The 20599-nt window shown below is 39.4% G+C and overlaps 1 protein-coding gene across 1 annotated transcript in view; it reads left to right on the forward strand.

Annotated features, from left to right (window-relative positions):
- PLPPR5 (phospholipid phosphatase related 5) overlaps window positions 1–16623 on the forward strand; it is a 302682-nt gene extending 286059 nt beyond the window's left edge. The window contains exons 2-8 of the transcript XR_001556897.3: window positions 4980–5042; window positions 7337–7486; window positions 7863–8023; window positions 8801–13203; window positions 13331–13409; window positions 14707–14837; window positions 15445–16623. The gene's annotated coding sequence lies outside the window, so the exon portion shown is untranslated. The remainder of the gene's footprint in view (window positions 1–4979; window positions 5043–7336; window positions 7487–7862; window positions 8024–8800; window positions 13204–13330; window positions 13410–14706; window positions 14838–15444) is intronic.
- The last annotated feature ends 3976 nt before the right edge of the window (window positions 16624–20599 follow it).

Consider the following 20599-nt stretch of genomic DNA (forward strand, 5'->3'; position numbering starts at 1 on the left):
CTGCTTTGAAGCTGTGTTCAGTATAACTGCTTGGCAATCTTTTATGTCATGGGTCTGGTGGGCCTGGCTGTGCAGCCCTGTGCTGCCCTCTCTTTTGAGCTGGCTGCAAGTGCCAGTGCTGATCATACATGTGAGGTGCTCTGGTGCTGCAGGCCTTGGGCAGGCAGCAGAATTTCTGCTATGAATAGGGAGCAGCACAGCATGATCCAAATGGTAGTAGGCTGCTGACCTGTGTTGGTAACAAGAGGCTTTAAGTTGCACCAGGGGAGGTTCATGTCAGATGTTAGAAAAAATTTCTTCTTAGAAAGCATGGTGGTGTATTGGAACAGGCTGCCCAGGGAGGTGGCAGAGTTACCTTTCCTGGAGCTATTGAAGCAAAGGGCAGATGAGGCACAGAGAGCCATGGTTAGTGGTGAAGTGGTGATGAGCTGATGGCTGGACTAGGTGATCTTAGTGTCTTTCCAACTGTAATGATTCTGTGATTCTTTGAGTAGCATTTCAAAGAAAGCACCTCTGAAGGTGCCAGTGAAGCTGTTGGTGAAATCAATTAATTTTGGTCCAGCTGAACACTTGTTTTGCTTGGTCTTGCTTAAATCCTGCAAAATATTTTGTCTCAGATGAAATTTTTGGAATATCATAGCTCATCTGACCAGCATTTTAAATAGCTATATCCACTGGTCTCTAACAAAAGCATCCTATTACAAACACTCCTTAAGTAATACCTGCTTGGATGTTCTTTCTTGTGATTGACAAGACGACCTAAATCAATATCCTCCTATTTTCAGGCCTCTTATTTTAAGGAAAACAGCTGTCTTGCCAAAAGCAAGTGCAGAGGAGGGGTGTTCCCTGCTGCAGTGGCACGACAGGACAGCCTGAGCAGGGTGTGTGGGTGCATGTGGTGCCATTAACACTGGGCCTCCATGCAGAGCAAGCCCCTCTGGTAGCCCCTCTGGTTTCAGTTGCTGCCGCTGCAGAGACTGCTTGCCCTCTTGGTGCAGCGCAGAGCCAGAGCAGCAGCCTGGGCACCGCTGGCTTCTGCTGCTGCCATCCGTGCTGTCACGGTGTTTATTCAATACCTAAGAATTTTATTTAAAATTATTTCAGTTCTCTCTCAGCAAGAAGCCCATGAATGTGTGATTCGAAGCTTTGATTTTTGCTTCTTTAGTAGGCCTGTGCCTAGCATCAGTCTGTGATCTCATGGAGGTTACATGCACTCAACAACAAAAACGTATCAGCCCAAGTTTAAATTACTCTGGTGACTCTTGTGCTGGAAAATCTCTTCACTGTTTGTGTGGGCAAGCTGTTCAAAACCAGTATTTCCTTAATTTCAAGTACCAGTGAGGGTTTATTGCTGGCCTCTACTGTATGCCCATGCTGAAATCTATCAATAGATTGTCTGTTTTATGGGGTTCTTGATCTTATTTAAATTTTAACACATTTGCATGAGTGATTTTTTTTAAAAAGTCTTGTTTTCAATAATATTATAAAAACATGTATTTGTGTGTTTTAACATTATGAAACTCAAATGTAGGTTTATGTTTGACCCACCTTTCTCCACAAAATGGTTTCTTTGACTAGTAATTTTGTTTCTGTTAGCACTGACCTTCCCAATGAGCCCTTATTGATGAATCAAAAGGAATTTTGCTTAAGTAAGATAGTAGGAAATTTTCTCAGAAAAGGGATAGGAATTAAACCTCATACAAAGGAATAAAGAATGATGTTTACCTAGTGATTGATAACCATCATTTGTAAGTTGACCCTGCTTTGTGGAATAGTGAAAAATGGTTGCAGCACTTAAAAAGAGGATCAAATATATAGAAAATAAGAAAAAGTATGAGTGGTAAATGTGGAATATGAAATGATTTTTAGTCATTAAGTTAACAAATTAATTTGGCTGACGTTACCGTCAATTTACATAGAAACCATTTTTCACATTTTCTGGGTAGATCATTTTCTGATTTCTGCTGTGACTGGGGGAAAAAACAAAGCAGATGAGTCCTTTAAGGCAAGAAAAAACATCCCAAAAGTCATTTTAACTCATTCCAAGAGCTGTTCAGCAGGCAGAGATTCAGTGAATGACAAAGGCACGCACAGAGGGAAGCAGGGATGCCAGGTTAACAGCTGGTATCTGAAAAAGGCCAGTTTGCTGTTTCTGTTTGTATCTCTGTGTGGAGGCTGGGGTAGGCTGTGTGCTGATCAGGCCACGTTCCAGCAAGAAGGATGTTGCTGACAGGTTGCTGGTCTGGAACTCGTGTCTTGTGAGATCCCAAAGCAAAGTTGGAGCCTGCTTCCACACTGCCATTCACAGGTGGAAAGCCATTCCAGTTGGACTCAATGGGAATAGCCCCACCAAGGGAAGCTGTTCAGGATGGGCTTGTTTCAGTCCTACTGACGTTGCCATTAGGCTGGGTGGACATATGACAGCCCATTTGAATTCTTTCTCTTCTATCACAGATCTCTGAAGCGATTGTTTTAATTTATGTCTATTTATTTCTCTAATTCTTTCTCAGTTCCTCAAAGTTGAGTAGTTGGTGAAAGGACAAAGTTACTCAGAATACCATGATTACCCTTTTTCCCTGTGCAAGAATATAATATAGGCTATCTATATAGCTAAATCTAAGCAAGTTGAGCCTTGCATAGTGACACTGGGCTACTAAAAGAAAACTGTAAACATGCCTAAAATTCAAGACCATAATTTAACTCAGTATTTTAGGGACACAAGATAGTGTTCACACATCCAAAAAACAGTGCATGCATAAAAGGTCTTAAGAGATATTTCTGATTTGTTCCACAAGCAGTTTGTAAAACCACAAGCTCTGCTATTGTGATCTGCTTTGAAATGAAACTTAAGTAGCAACCTGCGTGATACAGGCCAACTCACATTGACTGTGGCCAGGAGAAATAAAATATTAGGAATAGAGTAGCAATAAATAAATAAATACATAGGTTGCCCGTTCTCCTTTTTTTTTAGCTCTGGAACACTTTGGCAGAGATATGGGGAAGGGGCTTTTCGCCTCTTCAGGGAGAGACGTAAACTTGGACCACACAGTCTCAAACTCTGCCAGCTTGTCATTCAGCTCATGTATTCAAGATGTTGCATATTAATAGCACTCCCTGATGGCTGGTGGATGGAGGTCTCCTCGCCTATACAAAATAAGCCTCTTGGCACAACAAAGTACAAAAGAGGCCCACATAGGAAAAGAAATGCACTAGAGAACTGCTTTGGAGAAACTCTACACAGATGCTCATGTGCAGATGCATATTTCAGATGTTCTTTTTTTCCTGATTAGCATGCAGCAAACTCACCTGTTTTGATGCCTAGAGGAGTCATGGCAGAAGTAGTGAAACACCTGTGTGAGTTCATTTCTTTTTCCCTATGAATATGATTTCCATAGCATGCTTTTTCAATTGCCCTTGTGTGTAGCCACTAACATCCTTTTCAGTCTCCCTCTTGGATATGTGTGGGCTGTACAGGGTAGTACTTCAAGGTGGAGACAAAGCACAGGCAGCGCAGAGAGCTGCACATTGAGAAGGAGAAAGGAATGTGAACTGGTAGCACCAACTCTAATGGCATAGGAGCACTGGGGGCTCAGGCAAGACAAGTTCTGGCATGGCTGAGACAGGAGGATGAGCTGGGTAAAAATTTGGTACTCCTGATTTGCAAATGATTCAGTGTTCAATACATATGAGGCCTTACCTGAGATCTGGTCATGAGATCCATGAACCAGCCTGCTTCTCACTGAGTCTGCAATGTGCAGGTGACAAGGAGCATCTGACCTTAATTCTCACACTGTGCTCTGCACAAAAATCCTATGTATGCCGCAGAAAAAATAGACTTCTCTGTGCTCTGCTCCATTGTAGTTCGCTCCATTGGCAGAAAGCACAGCTTAATTCTATGTGTGTGTTTTGCAAAAATGAGACTCAGGTGGAGAAGGTGGGGGGAGGGATACTTGCATATGTGTGGGTATCTGGTGCAACCCACAGTGTGAGCCACGTTTTTCTGGATATTTCAGCACATACTGAGAATGACACATGAACAGTCCAAGCTATTTTCAGAATTGACAGTTTTTCTTTTCACTCCAATAATTGCTTATTTAATACGGTAAAGAATGCATAGTGTTTCAATGAACTTTTAATTAGGAATGGGAGTAACACTGAGACTAAGAGAGTAGCCAAAGCTAGAGCTGACCTTGGCTCATACCTGTGTTGAGCTTGATTCACTTTTGAAAAGAAATGCGCAGCTTGGCATTTGTTGTTATCTGGCAAGCAGGGCAAGAAATGTTGGTTTTGTGGTGTTCTTGATATTCAAAATATGTGAGGTTTTTAAAAAGCTAAGGAATCTTCTCAGATCCGCCTAGCTGAGAACAGATTACAAGCAGAATTCTCTGGATTAATCAGGGATGGATTTTGATGCACTGGAAGCTCTTTGACTGAAGCCTGCTGATTGACACTGAGAATGGAAATGTGCTGTGGAGGGGGGTCTCTATTTTCTCTTAATCTGCCTAAATCAATTAAGTGTTTGAGGTGTGGTAGTATATTTTCTCGGAACTTCATTTCTCTGTCTATCCTGATGAGAAATATACCGAATCCCTTTTGACTTTGCAAAGGAAAATGCATCCCACAGAGTTAATGCTGTGAAATATATGTTTAATGAAAGATGAGAAATTATGGATCAAATAACTGTGTGGAAGCCACTCTCACAAACAATGAAGATCATACGGGATGAACTCCAAGTATCATTACTATTGTTTAATATCAGCTCCAGTCCTGCTTAAGTATCTGCTTAAGATAGTGTCAGAGATAATAATCTCTCCAGACAGATACAAGCTGCAAAACTGAAATTACGTTGCCCAATTACTTTGTTTACTGGTGGTGTTAAACTACTGGTTTTGTCTGAATCATGCAAGAGAGCTGTGATTTTTACCTTTAAACTCCTCTGCAAATACAGCAGTTTAGCATGAATACCTGTTTCTTTCCAGACTATGTTATGAGTGAGTTTGATAAGAGTCACCATGGTGAGGAAAGGAATAATGGATTTTCAGGTAAGACATCTTTATAATGAATTCACTCCTTACACCATGTCAACGCCCACACATGGAATTAAGAACCTCTGTAACACAATGCAACAATTTACTAGAAATCACAAAACACCAATTATAGAATTGGATTGAAATTTGCTGCCAAATCCTCTGTCCCTGATAAAAGAAGGATAGGTAAAGTCATGCCAGCACATTTTAACTCCTTCCTAAAATTTCCCGGGGGGTCCATTGTGAACAACCTAAGTGAGAAAGTAGGGGATTGACTGCAGTGCTATGTATGCAACGTGAAATGCATAAAATAAAATAAATAGAAATGTTTCAGGAACGGCAGTGAATATAAACTCAATTCAGATGGTATTTATTTAAATAATTACAGCAGTTCATTAACTTGGATAGTCTCCTGATTTACACAAGTGAAAAGAGAGTCAGGTTCCATATTGTATTTTTGGTTTGATAAAAGTAAGCGAGCCTTTGTGGAAGAAGCATGCGAATGAGGTTCCTCAGCTGATATTTTATAAAAGCACAATTAAACGTCAACATTTTACAAAGGACTCTTAAATCCACAGACCGAATCTTGTCTGTTTTTACCAGTAGCAGAGTACCAAACTGTAAGCAGAACTGAGCAGGATCTGACTTTCCATCACAGACAGTTAATAATTAAATCAAACATTATATTCAACAATAGAACATATGCATCAGCTTCTTTCAAATTGCATTTCCTTCCTGTTAGATCCATTAGTGTAAACCAGACTGCCTTTAGAAAACCCCTTATTGCTGCTGTCTTTCAGCACAGTTCCTGAAATGGATAATGTGGTGCATATTATGGTCAATTACACAGAACTCCCTAGTGATAGGGTTTTAGAGTTTCAGAATAAAACAGCTGGAACTACAGGGCTGTAAACTAATCTGAAAAAGAGACAATAGTAAGACATTCGATGCACATTGTTAGAACATGGACAAAGACTAGATGTGAAATACTGCCTATCACCATGCCTACTGTATCTCACAGCATCTTCTCTGCAAATTCCCAGTTAACTCTTGAAAGCCAAGACAGTCAAAAGTGAGAGATTTTGCCACCAATAGATGCACACACAGCTCTGTAACCTGAACTAAGCAGAAGCATTAAAGGAGGAACTTGATACAGACTCCCATTTCTTTTAATATCAGTGGAGTTTGAATCAAACCCAGAACCCTATTAAAAAATGATAACCTGTTTGTGAATGCATAATAAATATATACCTACACGTTCTAAAAAAATGTCTTTCTCACTTTTATTAATTGGAGAAGCTATGAAAATTGAGCATGTTGGATGCAAATATTGCGTTTGGTCTTGGATGCACCAAGGCTACTGTTAACAATATGTAGAGCTCGATTCTCCATCAATACAAATTGATAGAAAACTCCCATTAATTTAAGTAACGCAGGATCGAATATTTAGAATAGCATATGCATCATTTGGAGGCACAATGGCCATGATTACACATGTAATCACAGTAATTGTGCGCACTGGTTGGGTATCTAAATGCTTTTCACAAATCAGTTTCTTTGCTTGAATGTATACTCACAACAGCCACTTGTGCAACTACAGTGCAGCCCAGAGCATCCCTGCCTCTGTGCTCACCACTGGCATGATACAGAAGAGGGTTCTATCTCTAGCAATGTATATGTGGGATAGAGAAGCATAAGTTTTTGTTGCAATGGTGTGAACAATAAATAAGAAAGGAAGAGAAATTGTTGCTGTGTCTATTTGGGAAAGTAAAAGTGTGAAACTACTACAATTAATTTTTTGAAAGGACAGAGACTGATTTTCACCGGCTCCTTTCTTGCAAGCCTGCTTATCAGCGGGGTCCAGCAGGCATCAGCATGTTCACATTTTGCAATGCTGTGGCAAAATAATAAAGTTATTTAGAAAATAACAGCACTATACTGAAATAAAAAATAAGATATGAATAAAATAATAAAAAAGAATGATGAATAAAATTTTGCATCCAAAAAAAAAATAATAAAAAAAAATCAAGTTTGCAATTTAGTCTGCTATGAATTTCTTACATCACGGAATGTGGAAATGAGATGTTCTGACTAGCTCTAGTTAAAAGATTCACTCCTCTACACAGAAGATTGATTTTTATAGTCATAACGGTGGATAAAAGCACATCCTTTGTAGACTTCTGGATTCATCCTTCTGCTCAGCAAAATGGTAAATTTGACACAAAACATTTTATTCTTCTGTCTCTTATAGTCATGGCTTCTTTCTTCCCCTGGAGAGCAATGAGTCTGTTTCCCTTTTCCAATAACAGCTTTATTACAGCATGTAAAAGGGAAACAAGAAGATGAACAGACTGGACCTGGCTGTGCAGAGATCACTCTTCTAAGGAGCCTGTGTGAGGAGATGCTGGCCTGGGAGTCAATGTGAGGAAAAGCAGAAGATATTTACCAAGTAGCTTTATGTAAGTAAATTTGGGTGCATAGTCCTATTGCCACAGCATGAGTAAGCACTGAGTGATTTTCTAAAACTTCACTGTAGTACTTGAATCCCTCCTTTATTCTTTACAGCCGTTCTGCTGATAATTGAAGCAAATTTTTTTCTTAATTTCATTAGAGTAGATGTAGCGTAACCTCACTGAAGTCCAATCAGAGAGGATTTCAGCGCTGTATGTTGTTTATGGTCTGCAGTATTGCAAATAGGAGTTGTGCATGTGGACTGAATTCAATATAAAGCATTAAACACTGTCTCTTTTGTAATTAACATAAAAGCTGTATGAAGTCTGGAAGCTAAGAAATCCCGCAAGTCCTGTAGAAAATGTTTGTTGTTTTTTTATGCAGATCTGAAGTATTATTCAAGGGAAGTTGCTCTAGAAGACGAGAGAACTTTCGGTACATGATGAATATAAAGCTCTAAGAATTGGTGCTGAAGGAAAGTTTCTCAGAAGTGCATTTAGTCTTTGATACCTTTGGTGATACGTGCTGCTTCATCTACCATCTCTGTAAGTGTGGTCTCACTTTCACTGTTGTTGCAACATGTGTCAAGCGAAATGAAAACAGAAATTTGGGAAAGGATATAATTAACCTACCTGTGAACATTAACCTTAAATATCGTGCTAATTACCTCACTAATTTAATCACTGCAGTTCTCAAACTTGTTTGTTAAACATTTAATTCTCCTTGTTTCTGATACAGAGGTGTGGATAGCTTTCTGTGAATATAAGCTTCTATATAAAACCTCTTACAAAACCATTGTATATTTGCACTTCAGCAAAAAAGTCCACTGTCAACAAGACTTTTAATGGCAATCACAGAAAACGTGCCCTGGGGCCAAGAGATATAGTGCCCTATTACTTGTAAATCTAATGAGCATGTTGTGTGCTGAGTAGGCCACAGTAAATTTCTGTCTGCACATCTTCAGGTTTGATTCCATGGCAGTCTAGACTGGAAAGTTTGTTTTGTCTTGTTTCTGTGGCTGTGGTTCAGTTGTGTGGTTGTTTCTTACCTATTCACCTGATTACTTGAGCCATTGACCAGATTGTGTCCTTGATCTTCATCCCTTTTTATCAAATGAATATTTTGTCCTGCTTCTAGGCCACGGGGTCACCCCCAGCCACTACTGCTGGGGAGCAAGGGCCAAGCCATGGCAGCTAGGAAAAGTGCCAGATGGGAGGATGGCCAAGGCAGAGGGGGCACAGAAGGCAGACCCTTACACCCCTGGCACCCTGATCTCCCATCCCATGGAATAACCAAGTCTCCTTTCCTTCATCTTTTCCCAGGGGCATCAGCCAGCCCAGTGTTTCAGGCTGTACCGGATGGCAGTACTCCTTTGTTTTTGTAATGTATGTCTCCTTCACTGAGAAAGAAGCTGAAAGATCGACTTTGCCATCATGTTGCTGCACTGTAAATTTTACTATTAAAGTAAGGTGTAAAGGTATCCTAAATCCATGTGATGGCTCACACCAGACCTGTCAGGAGCTCTTTGATTAGGTGGGTCTTCATGTAAGTGCTTGTTTGGGACTACATTATTACCTTATCATATATTATTCAGAATTTCTTTCTGATAGCCTATATTTATTTATTACGTGCTTGTACACATAATTCATACTGTTTAGTTCTTTCCTGGCAATAAGGTACAAATTTCTGTAAATTTAGCTGAATAAAGTTGTATTTGCCTTGTTAGTCATCAGAAGTCTGGTTCTTTCTGTGCATTACCTGAGTTTCTGGGCATTTTTTCCCTTCATTTACTCAAAAAATGACTTCAATATTAATGAATACAGAAAGACAGCCAAAACAGGATGAACTTTTGGACAATTTATGCAAACACGACAGATGAGAATAGATTTACTATAAACATGTCAGGCACAAAAGGCTTGACTGCTTTTTAAATACAGTGATAGTGGAAGAGATTTATGGATATTTTCAACTGTTCATTAAAGAGAAAAATATTTTGAAACTATAGGCACTCTCCTTTTATCCATTTTTGCCTTCCAGGCTGAGTTGCAAACCTTTGATGTTTTCTTCACCAAAAAATAAAAGCAGTTATGAATTTATTTCTCCCAAGCACTTTCATTTTTGTGTCAATTTATAGTTTTTATTACATTCCTGGCAGTCCAAATTATGGTGTTTGGAGAGCAGCTAGAGTCCCCAGCTCTGAGTTTTCTGAAAATAGGGATGAGGTTCACTTAATGATGCTTTCTGGCCACTGCCTTTTTTGTTCTCCTATAGAAATAAAAGGTTAATAAAATCTATGAATACTTTAACTGCCTGCTCGATCAACCAACCAATTAAAGGTTAATCAGATCTAACTGACTAGTGGCCACTCAAAAAAATTAACATGCAATGACTGGTACCTTTTGGATCAGATTAAGAAAACAAGAATTCTTAGACATGAAACCTTATATAACATAATCCCAATAGTTAACCAAGGTATTAATTCTTACTGCCAGACAGACATATGCTTAGCTGCATCTGTTTAGAATGTGCTTCTGTGCCTTTGTAGATCAATAAGCCTTGCTTTCAACTTTAATGCAACTGAAGTTGTTGTCACTCAATGATTTTGCAAGCTGGGATTGAGCTACTGGAATAGTTTAATGGATTTAGGGGATTCTTTCTAAAATCATGTTAAACTCATAGAATTAGTAAGGAATTTGCTGTAGTAAGCCAAAGCACTCTACCAAAATGGTATCAGGAAGGACTGTGCAGTGCTGGAAGATCTCATCTTGCCTGCTCAAAGTGCTGAATGTGCTGCTGCTTTTTGAGAAGATGGGGAAAGAAAGATGGATAAAGTGGAGGTGAGAAGATTTGGATGGAAAATAATAGAGTTTTCATTGCAGATTTGGAAGGGTATATGCAATCTTGAAACATCATGGTTTGAGTGGTCGGAGAACCTCCAAAATAAAACATGAGGCTTAACGAAGGTTTTAGTTTGGAGAGAATACTAAAAACAACTGACAGTATTTTAACAGTTTTTACTGGACTTCCCTTTTCAGCCCCTTAAAATTAATTGAAGAGCTCCAGACCAACACACATTTATAAATAACATAATGCAGTTGGGGATAATGCAAATGTCTTTATAAATAACACAGTATGGCTTAAATCATTATTTTTAATGCTGCTATTTTTTGTTCCTATATTAACAGGTCTGTGCTGGTCCGCATTAATTAAATTTAAGTAGGATTTCTAAGGCCAGATCATCATTACTTCTGTGGCCCTGATTTAAGTCTGCAGTAAAACATTTCTCCATTTAGTCTGGTGCTTTTGTGTCATATTTCATACACTAGTTGTCTCTTAATTAAATCCATGATGGCCCACCAACACAGACTATTAAAATAACTATACTTTGCACTTGACATATTTATGAGACAGATTCATAAGAGTATAGACTGATACTTGAACTACTCACTGAGAAATGCTAATAAGATTATGATGAAGGTAAGATTAGAACATTTGTCTCCTTTTCTCTTCTCTCTTCTTTTTAGAAATTTATTTTTATAACCACAATTCACTGCGTCTATTTCAGGCTCTTTGATGTTGTTGCATATACCAACAATTCTTTCTGTGTGTATTTATTATGGCGATGAAAAGCGGGAAACTATTTATTTATACCACTTCAGGAAAGTGCTTAAGTATTGTGTCCTTGAAGTATGAATATGTGCAGATGTCTGTAAAACCCCCACATGGGATTGACGTGTTCAAGATATTGCATGTTAAGAAATAGGTGTACCTCTGAAATTGGGTGAATGTAAAATATTATCACAAAGAGCTGCATTGCTTTATCTTTATTGCTCTATTTCTCAAGCTGTTCTGTTGTAGGGCCAGCAGGGCCTGCTCCCACTGGGGAAGGAGGCAGCAGTACCGTGCCTGTGGTCACATGCTGCATATTGGCATGCCAGGCAGGACATGTCCTAGCCCAACTTCCAGGTGTACAGCACAACTTATTTGCATGGATTGGTCTGCGCAGTTTGCTCTATGCTTTTTATCTGTCACTGCAGTGTTTGGAATTGTTTGGATGTATGGCCTCAGCTATTAGGAAAGACAAGAAAATGAAATCATATCCATGAGTCATATGACTTGAAGTGTTGCATGATATTTGTTAAGATTTGATCTTTTTGTGTGCATGAATATCTGGAAATAGCATTCCTTTTCAGCTCATTTATTGATAAAGTCACCTATATCATTTGTTTGATACTTTTTTAAATGAAGTGAAAGTTGTGGGTTCAAGAAATTCCATATTTGAGAACAAGGACAATAGAAGTGATAAAGCTGCTACCTGGATTGTCTAAAATCAGCAGTGATTTCTGTCGCTTATTAACAGCAAGACATTCCCCTCTTACAGACCTTCTCCTTCTTTCTTTTCCTTTTTTTTCCTGTTCTATCTTTCATGGAAGGGCTCCTGTGCATCACTAAATCCAAGTGTGGGCACAATTGCAGATGTCTCTAAAGACATGAAGTTTGAAGGATATTTATATTATCATTGTGGTGTATAGAAACCCAAATCTACGTGGTGTTCTGATTTCTTTGGTGATTAATATATCACTGTGCTCCACACTGTCATTTTCTATGAAGTTATTGTAAGCATAAAATATTGAGATTTCTTTTACAAATAAATATGATATTAGAAAGTAAGAATAATAAAGATATATTAAATATTTCATCTTCTAGAGAAATAAACCAGCTACAGTTCAGGGAGCTTCACTAACACATTAAATCTAATAAAATCGCCTACATGTACTCCTGACACTAGTAGTAATTAAAATAACTTGTTTCAAAAAATTGGTCCTATACATGAATACTTATTGGCAATTATTTCTAAGTTCTTCAAACCAAAGATAACGTAATTTGATTCACACACAATGTTCTTGTAAATGTGGTTCATAGTGAGTTTTATATGCAGCTTAGGACTGTTAATTGCCATTTTGAGCCTCACAGTAAAATAGAGTTCAATATGTCGCTTTTTCTGAAGTATTGAGAAATGTTTGAGAAATGCTTGTCTTAGTCTAATCAACTGTGAATAATTTATTTCTGAGTCCTACTTTTCAGTATAAGTGGATCTGACTTTTCTCGGAGCTTCTAAAGTCTAATCAACTTGTTATGTTCATTTAATTAGGAAAATCTGTAACGAACTGTGAAGTGTATGTACCAACAGGCTTTCTTGTTGTGTAAAATGGGTATATTTTCCCTGTGAATGCAATTGTGTTTGTTTGTACTGACAGGTAGCCACTACTAAACAAATCAGTTTTTCAGGGACATGTATAGGTCCATATGCATAGCACATAGATATTTTCTGAGCTGCCTTTTCTCCTTATGCTCGGAGAAAGGGTCTTTGACCCTGGTCTAAAATATTGCCCAGTGCTTATGGGATGTAATATGAAAATCATCTAAACTGTCCTTGGCAGGATGTTTCTTTCCATTAGTTAATTAAAGTGGTTTATTGTTGCCTACAGCACGATTGCTTTATATGTGTTTTTTTACAAAGAGCAGATGTGCCCATGTCCTGCACTGTTTCTCTTTGCTTTGATAAGTGCAGGAGTGAAGTCACTGCCTGGCAGATCTCTCAGTGATGTCTCAGAAGGAAAGGAAAAGTGCTGGGCTGCTGGTGAGGCCACGCAGCGGCAGAACGGGGTGCAGAGCTGGGGGCTGTGCAATGACACAAAAATGGCACCACGGGGCAGGAGGAAGAGTGAGTGAACCTGCGAGCAGCAGGAGCCCAGGGCAGAAACAGACATCATCTGGGACTGTGTCTGTTTGCCAGTGCTTTAGAAACAGCACTCTAACAATAACAAAGTGGGTCTTTGTGTTTTTTTCAGATGGACAACCGTAACATTTTGACTGGGGTATGGAAGTGGGGAGTAGCTGATCCTGACATACTGGACAAGATTGAATGAGGTTGGAAACTCACTCCTATTACAGAAAAAAAATGGAAAACTCCGAATCTTCAGAATGAATTGGATTTTTATCTTCATTTTCTGCCCATATTTGATGTGGGAGTTGAAATCAAAATCCAAATGATATTTCCAAATTTAGGGGTCATTTGAAGTACCTTTCCATCTTCCTACCACAGTTTTTTCTAAGGCTCATTGACATCTAATGATAATAAGGTCTTTCATTACAGAATCACAAAATACTCGGCCTGTGGCCTTATGTTTGATTAATATTTATTTGATAATCATAGGTAAATTAATTTCCATTGTTTCTGTTTTAATTCTATATGAGATTGTAAGATACAACTAGAGAAAAACATGGAGAGCCATGAGTAAATGTTGCTCATACAAAATGTTTCTATTACCCTTTACTTTTCAAACCATTAATAGATTATTAGGAGATATAAACACAGGAGACCATGGATCATATTTGCATATTAATGAAAGCCATGAATTATACATTATTTGCTATAGAGAGTACTAGGAACTGTATTCCTTCTTTTTTAATGGCTATAAAAGCTGGTGGTTTCCTGGAGCACACATCATATCCCCTCTGCAGTACCTTCTAATAGAAGCAAGCAAGCCAGCTCTTCAAAGCAATCTCTCACTAAATGAAATAGATTTGTTTGTGTTGCTTTGCAACACACAAGTGTGACAGTTCATTTTAAACAACGTAGTTTTAATAATGTCATTACTAATATCTGTTTGGTCATCTCTCTGAAAAATGGCGTTTTAATGGGAATGTTTCATTTTAATAAATGGCAGAAGAGGCAAGCTGCCCTGAGTCAGCAGGAAGTGGATATACACCAGAGAACAGGCTGATTGTGTTAGATTCATCCAGAACATTGAACAGCACACAGACAGTCCAAGAAAAAGCAACTGGCTTTATTCAAATGATTAGTCTTGCTGCTACACTGTAGCGCAGATTCACACATTCTTCTATTATTCCTTGACCTTGTGCCAAAAACTCCCACTTGAAGTAATAATTAGAATTAGTGTTTCCAGTGCATGCTTCCATCTTCCTAACAAACAGTAATGAAATGTGGCTTTTACAAAATATGCAGTTAATTAAACTTTTTTAAAACATTGGTTGATTAATACAGTTCCTCTGTGCCATCCTCTTGCTGTGCCCAACACCTTCTACCTGATACTGGCAAATCAGAAGAAAAGCACTGTCAGTGAGATGAAAGACAGTTCAGAAGTTTGCACTTCAATATCGGTTATATATATTCTATTTTCTTTCTTATTTTGACTCTGTCTAGGGATAAACTGGAAAGATGGACATTATTTGTAATCACAGATTTTTAAGCCCAGGATAGTGTGCGCATTATATAACTACTCTAAACATACCCTCAGCATGGATATGAAGAACACATATATCAAGTGCTACAAGGTAATAAGTGGATTTCTAGGCAAGCTGTTTAAAGGTGGCTCAGTACTGTATTGTTTAATAACACAGTGCAAATAGAAATTCAGATTTTGTTTTTTAAATATTATTTCCTGCATTTTTACTGTCTGCTTTAATTATCCTGGTGCCGAACAAGTGTAGTCTTTTGATTGATGAGAGTTCCCTTTGCCCACACCCCTGCAGATATGAGGCTCCACAGTTTAGTACCATAAATCACTGTGATTGTATAACTTAACTACTGTATGATCAGAGATCACATACAGTGTTAGCCTGAATACACATTCATCCTTCGTTATGAATGTTTTTGGGCTAAATTTATTCTGGCAGTTTGGAGAAATATAAGTTTCTTCATAGAAGAAAGCAATGCATTTTAAATAAGCAATTTTTTCAACAACTAGAAATAATCACAAATGTCTTCTATTTGCAATCTTCATTAATGTGAGTTATTTCATCACTTTAGGAGAAATCCTTTCAGAGAAAAACAACAATTAAACCCCTCCCCCCCTCCTCCGACAGGCTCTGACAGTTAAGGGATATATGGATCAGCCATTTTAGTAATTAACCACAATTCCTCTGATTTGTGAATTTCCAGATGATGAGGCAGGAAGCAAGTTACATCTTGGAGAAATTGCCCTCAGGAGAGAGGAAAAACTGTTGCGAGGTTGACAGCACAACCTTGTAGCAGCACAGTTTGCCTTTCCCAGTGGTTCAAGGAGTTCCAAGCACCCTCTTGTAAATCATCGGCTCACATCTATTTATTATCTTCCAGCCCAGTGCACAACACTATCTGTTACACACGGATACTGGCAATATTACAAGGTGGACTCCAGGGATAAGAGACAGCCAACCCCACACACCTCCCACGCCTGAGTCATGCCCAGGGTAATGCCAGGTCCTGCTCATACCTGCTGTCGGCAGAAATGAAACAGTACAAGCTGTTGTGTTTCAGAGTCTTTTTTAATTGATTCTCCAGAATGCTAGATCCTACCTGCTGATATCCTCATGTTTGTTATAAAGAGGCATGGTCTATCTGCATAGCAATGGATGAAATGCCTGTGAAAATATTGCTGTTCATTTAATCGATGTCGGAGCTGGAGTAGGCACCAGCTACACCCTGCAAGGCTTGTCCTGGAATATCAATAAATAAATCATAAAAGCCAATGCTTCAAATATTGAAAAATCCACACTTCAAACTGTGTTTTGAACTATACTGAGAGCCATGTCTCAGATTGTCCTTTTGCTTTATATGAACAGAGGAAATTCAAAGTAGGACGAACTCTCTCTGGGGATTTGGTGTAGGGGAGTGCCACAAACCATCAGCCTTCCTGTCTCTGCCATGCCAGAGAGGCCTCTCCTGGGACGTGCCATGAGGAGCAGACAGCACATCTGGGGAGCTAATGTGGCTTCAGATGAAATTATCTTCCGCAGAATCCATCTTGGCTGACAGCAGCGTGCACGCGAAGGAGCCAGTCAGTGGCGGGGAGCCAGGTCACAGCAGGGCAGGTGAAGGCTCAGAGGAAAGTAGCACCTCCCTGTGACTGTCTGGGTGAAATGAAGTTCCTTGCCACATGGATGGTGTCAATCAAATGGGGCATCTTTTTATCCTTCTATTCAGGGCCCATATTTGGTAAAAGCAACCTCATTGAAGCCCCCAGCCCTGCTGCCCTCTTGCAGTGCTCTCTCACTTCAAGTCCTGTCTTATAGAGTGCTGCATGATGTGCTGTGCATGTCAGCTGTGCAAGGAAGGGTGAGGACAGTTGTGCTCTGAAAGGTACGCTTTAGTTCAAGACTTGCTAGCTGGACTAGTATCTGAGCTGCAGAATGGATTTCTGTGGTGTGAGTATATATAAATGATGTGTAATCACTTATATATATTTATATATCATAGTATATATATCTATATATATTTCCCCTTTGCTTTAAAATCACTGAAATGAGCCAAAAGCTAAAGCAAATAATGGTATTTTTTAGTTTAATTGTGAGTACAAGGCTAGACTGGCGCTGGAAGTTACTCAGGTACATCTAGTCAAAGGCCAGAAGAATAAGCACTGCAGGTATTCAGTGCTTTATCTGATTAGAAAACAGCCTTGCACAGATGTGATTTCTGCTCCATATATCAAGTTATGGCAGGCTTTTGCTGCTTCATTATGAAAGCATGTGAAGTAAAATAGGTTTTGGAACATAAAAAATGACAAATCTGGAAGAATATCTATATGCCAGATGGGTGTAGGAAGAATCTTTGTGACAAATATATTATTAACGGAATATGCATAAGGAAAGAAACAGTGCCCCTCTCCTCCAAGGATGGACGGGCAGGAAGGTAGCGTCTCACTGTGTCTAATGTATTCTCATCTAGCCTAAATCTAATTAATTATATGGCATCACTGACATAAAATCTAGGCACCACATGCAATAATTGTAAGCTTCATCAGGGTGCTGGTAGGACCTGGTGAGCGCTTTGCCCTCCCTGCTTTGTTTGCTCTCCTGGGGGCTGTGGGTCAGAGTGACGACGTCTCATGGAGGAAGGCTGATGTGGGGCTCTGGCTGCACACCATAGGCAGACAGCAGGCACTCACCTCCTCCCCTCACTGCCGCACTCTGTCAGCCTCCTCTGAGGGCACTGCTTGGAGGGGCCATATAGGAATGGACATTATCTGTGTCTCTGTTCGGGGCACCTGCAACCTGGGGCATTCTGCAAACTGCCACCCGGCAGCATGGCACAGAGGTCTCAGCTTTCCCTTGATTTACACATGGTTGGGATTTTGATACATACCTGGTTTAGATTCAGGGTGCAAATAACCAAGCCATGATTAATGTGTTCGGAATTGAAATAGTAATGAAGGAGGGAGGATGGTGGGGCAGTCCTGTCATTTGGCTTCCTGTAATGTGATTTCACCAATGCCCCATCCACTATCTGATTGCTCTTTTCCTACTTACACCAAACAAACCAGGAGGCTTTTGCTCACAGGCTCCTAGTACTATTTTATTTGGCAGTTATGGAATAAAAGAATTTTAGTATTGCCTTAGAGTTTCTCCTGACATCTATCACAACCAATCCAGCTCATATGTGGGTGAACTGTGTTTTGATCCAATTATACAATTCTGTTGGAGTCTTGTTATATTCTTATCCCATGCGCATGCTGAAAAATTCAAGAGCAAAAGAAAATTCTACAAAATGTTTCTCATTTACTATAGGCTTGGAGACACAAAGCTAAATCACAGTGTTACTTGTGGAGGCTAATAGCAAACTAGAAAACAACATATTCTTTGGAAAAAATAACAAAAGCCACCAGAACAAAGCAACAAACCTGTTAATCAGCAGAGAGATTTAGAGGGGGAATAGTACAATCTGTGTTGTAGAGATCATTGCAGTCAGACTGTGAGGACACAGGCTTACTTTGTTAATTGCAGCAACAAGAACTTTTTTGGGTGTTCATCACAACAGTTACAATGACAAAGCATCTGCCAATTTGAAGATGTTTCTGAGGTGCATAAAAATGACAAATTTCAAGAGAACCTAGACACAAAATGGCCAAGGCAACGCAGCTAACATCCCGATGGATCATAATGACTATAATACCTAAGAAACTGATATATTTCCCACACTTGCAATATCTTTATAGCAAAGATGTATTATTAAATCAACAACCCATGTGCTATTTGATTACCATGATGCATAAATTGATCTAGGATATTTCTGGCTCGATGTTTCCACTGTTTTCAGGCTGAGAAACATAATGAAGGGAATTAAGCGTTTCCTTTGCTCATCTGCTGTAGAAAGTCATGCAGATGCACAGCTTCATGAAGCGCTGCTCCTGGGAGAAGAGGCACACTTGCTCCAAAGATTTGTGGCTCTGTCCTGGTAGGGGCTCTGACAGTCCCATGAGGAAAATCCAGGCCCTAAAGCTCTGTGGTGAGGAGATGCTAAGACCAAGCCAGCAGCTGAGGGGCACACGTGCTGTTGGGCAAGCATAGGTGGCCCTGTGGACAAACCGTGGTGATAGTATCAGGACCACTTCTTGGAGCTCAGCTGCATCTAGGAAATGTTAGACTATTCCTGAGCCACTACCCCTCCTTGGTGAATTAAGTTCTGCCTGCATTTAATACCAGCAGTTTAATAATTAGTCCAGTTTTCCTTACATCGGAGGCTGCAGAAAGGTTCCTGGCCTCCAGTTCTGACTCCTGTCTGTATCTCTGTACCCCATGGGAGTGTGGCACATGCAGCATGTCTCCCCAGGGCTCCCCTCGGTCGTCCTGAGCCCAGTCATTAAGCTCCACCACAGAAATCTGTTTAGTCACAGAAGCAGATTGCTTCCATGAAGCGCAGAAATGTAATTTGCCAGTACTACACTACAGTATTAAATAGTAGCAAGTAGATCTTTCACCTTTTCAATTCTTTATAGCAAAAAATACTAGGTGTGAAAATCTCAACTCTACAAGCGTCGATGATAAAATCTGCATCAACAGCAGAGCAGCTTTTACCTTCAGCACGGTGAGTGGGTTTATCGGTTTTGCATTTAAAGCTCTCCTAATACATCCGTGCTTTCAGCGCAAATCCAGCATCCTCATACACTTGCAAAGTCAAGAGCTCACCTCCCTGCTTCCCTCAGCCCACACCCGGCCCATTGGATTTATGTACAAGGTTTAGCACATGCTGAAGCTGTTCTCCCATGGAAATGGATAACCATGTCGGCTCTGGAGGCACAACATACTTGAGTGTAGCCATAAGCCACCGTGCCTCACCCCAGGCTCCAGCCCACTGTAGTTAATCATTAAATAATTCCCCTGGTGATGTTATCCAGTGCTGATAAATTACAGATTTCATTGTTTTGCCTGGAGCAGCTTTAAATTGTGTTAATTTCATCAAAGATTGACAATGGCTTTTATTTCCTTTTGCTGCTGTTTTGTCCTGTAAAGGAGATGCACACTATAGACTTCAGATTGCTCACATAATTGGCACGATGTATTTTTTTCTCATATTTTGAGAAAATTGTGATCAGAGCCTTTGAAATACCAAGAACTTTTAGATCAATAAAATACTAATGGTTGTGTATTCATAAGAGGAATATTACCACAGATTCAATAGCTCTCCAAAACAACCTTACTGTTGACCGTGTTTGTTTTACATGTGTTCTCAGAATGCTTTCTAATTTTATACAGTGGTGAATTTATTCCACCTACAGTACACGTTTCTGACACAGGGTTTTCTCAAAAACTGAAGATGAAATACATTATACATCTTCCTGATGAGACAAACCATCATCAGTCTGATTCTCTCTTTTGGCAATAGAAAGAAATTTCCCCAGGTAGCCCTATTCTGCTCACTCCAAAGAAAAGGGCAATCTTGAGTTGGTGGGATTTTATCAGGACTTTTATGGCAAATTTTCCTCACTTTGGAACAAGGAACATAATGGCTCAATGTGTGTTGAATAAGACTACATGTTGATAAAACACATGCAAAATTTGGAGCTGTAATTTTCAATTGCAAAATTAATATTAAATATTTTCAGCGCCAGCAGCACTTTGATGCAGTACAATAGTCTGTTGTGGTAAATAAGAAGACATTTTTATTGTGCAGTACTGCATCTCCCTGAGCAGTTCTGAATTCTACTGGGAAATATTGAATAAAACTTCAAACTCTGACTGAAGCCCCATGTCACTATTGGTGTTTTTAAGAAGCCTCCTTCAACACTTTTACAGGGTACCTGTGGTCTTTCTTGTTGCTGACTTTTTATTATTATTATTAT

The sequence above is a fragment of the Coturnix japonica genome, chromosome 11, assembly GCF_054131305.1.
Source record: "Coturnix japonica strain WE chromosome 11, WE-NBRP24, whole genome shotgun sequence".
NCBI lineage: Eukaryota > Metazoa > Chordata > Aves > Galliformes > Phasianidae > Coturnix > Coturnix japonica.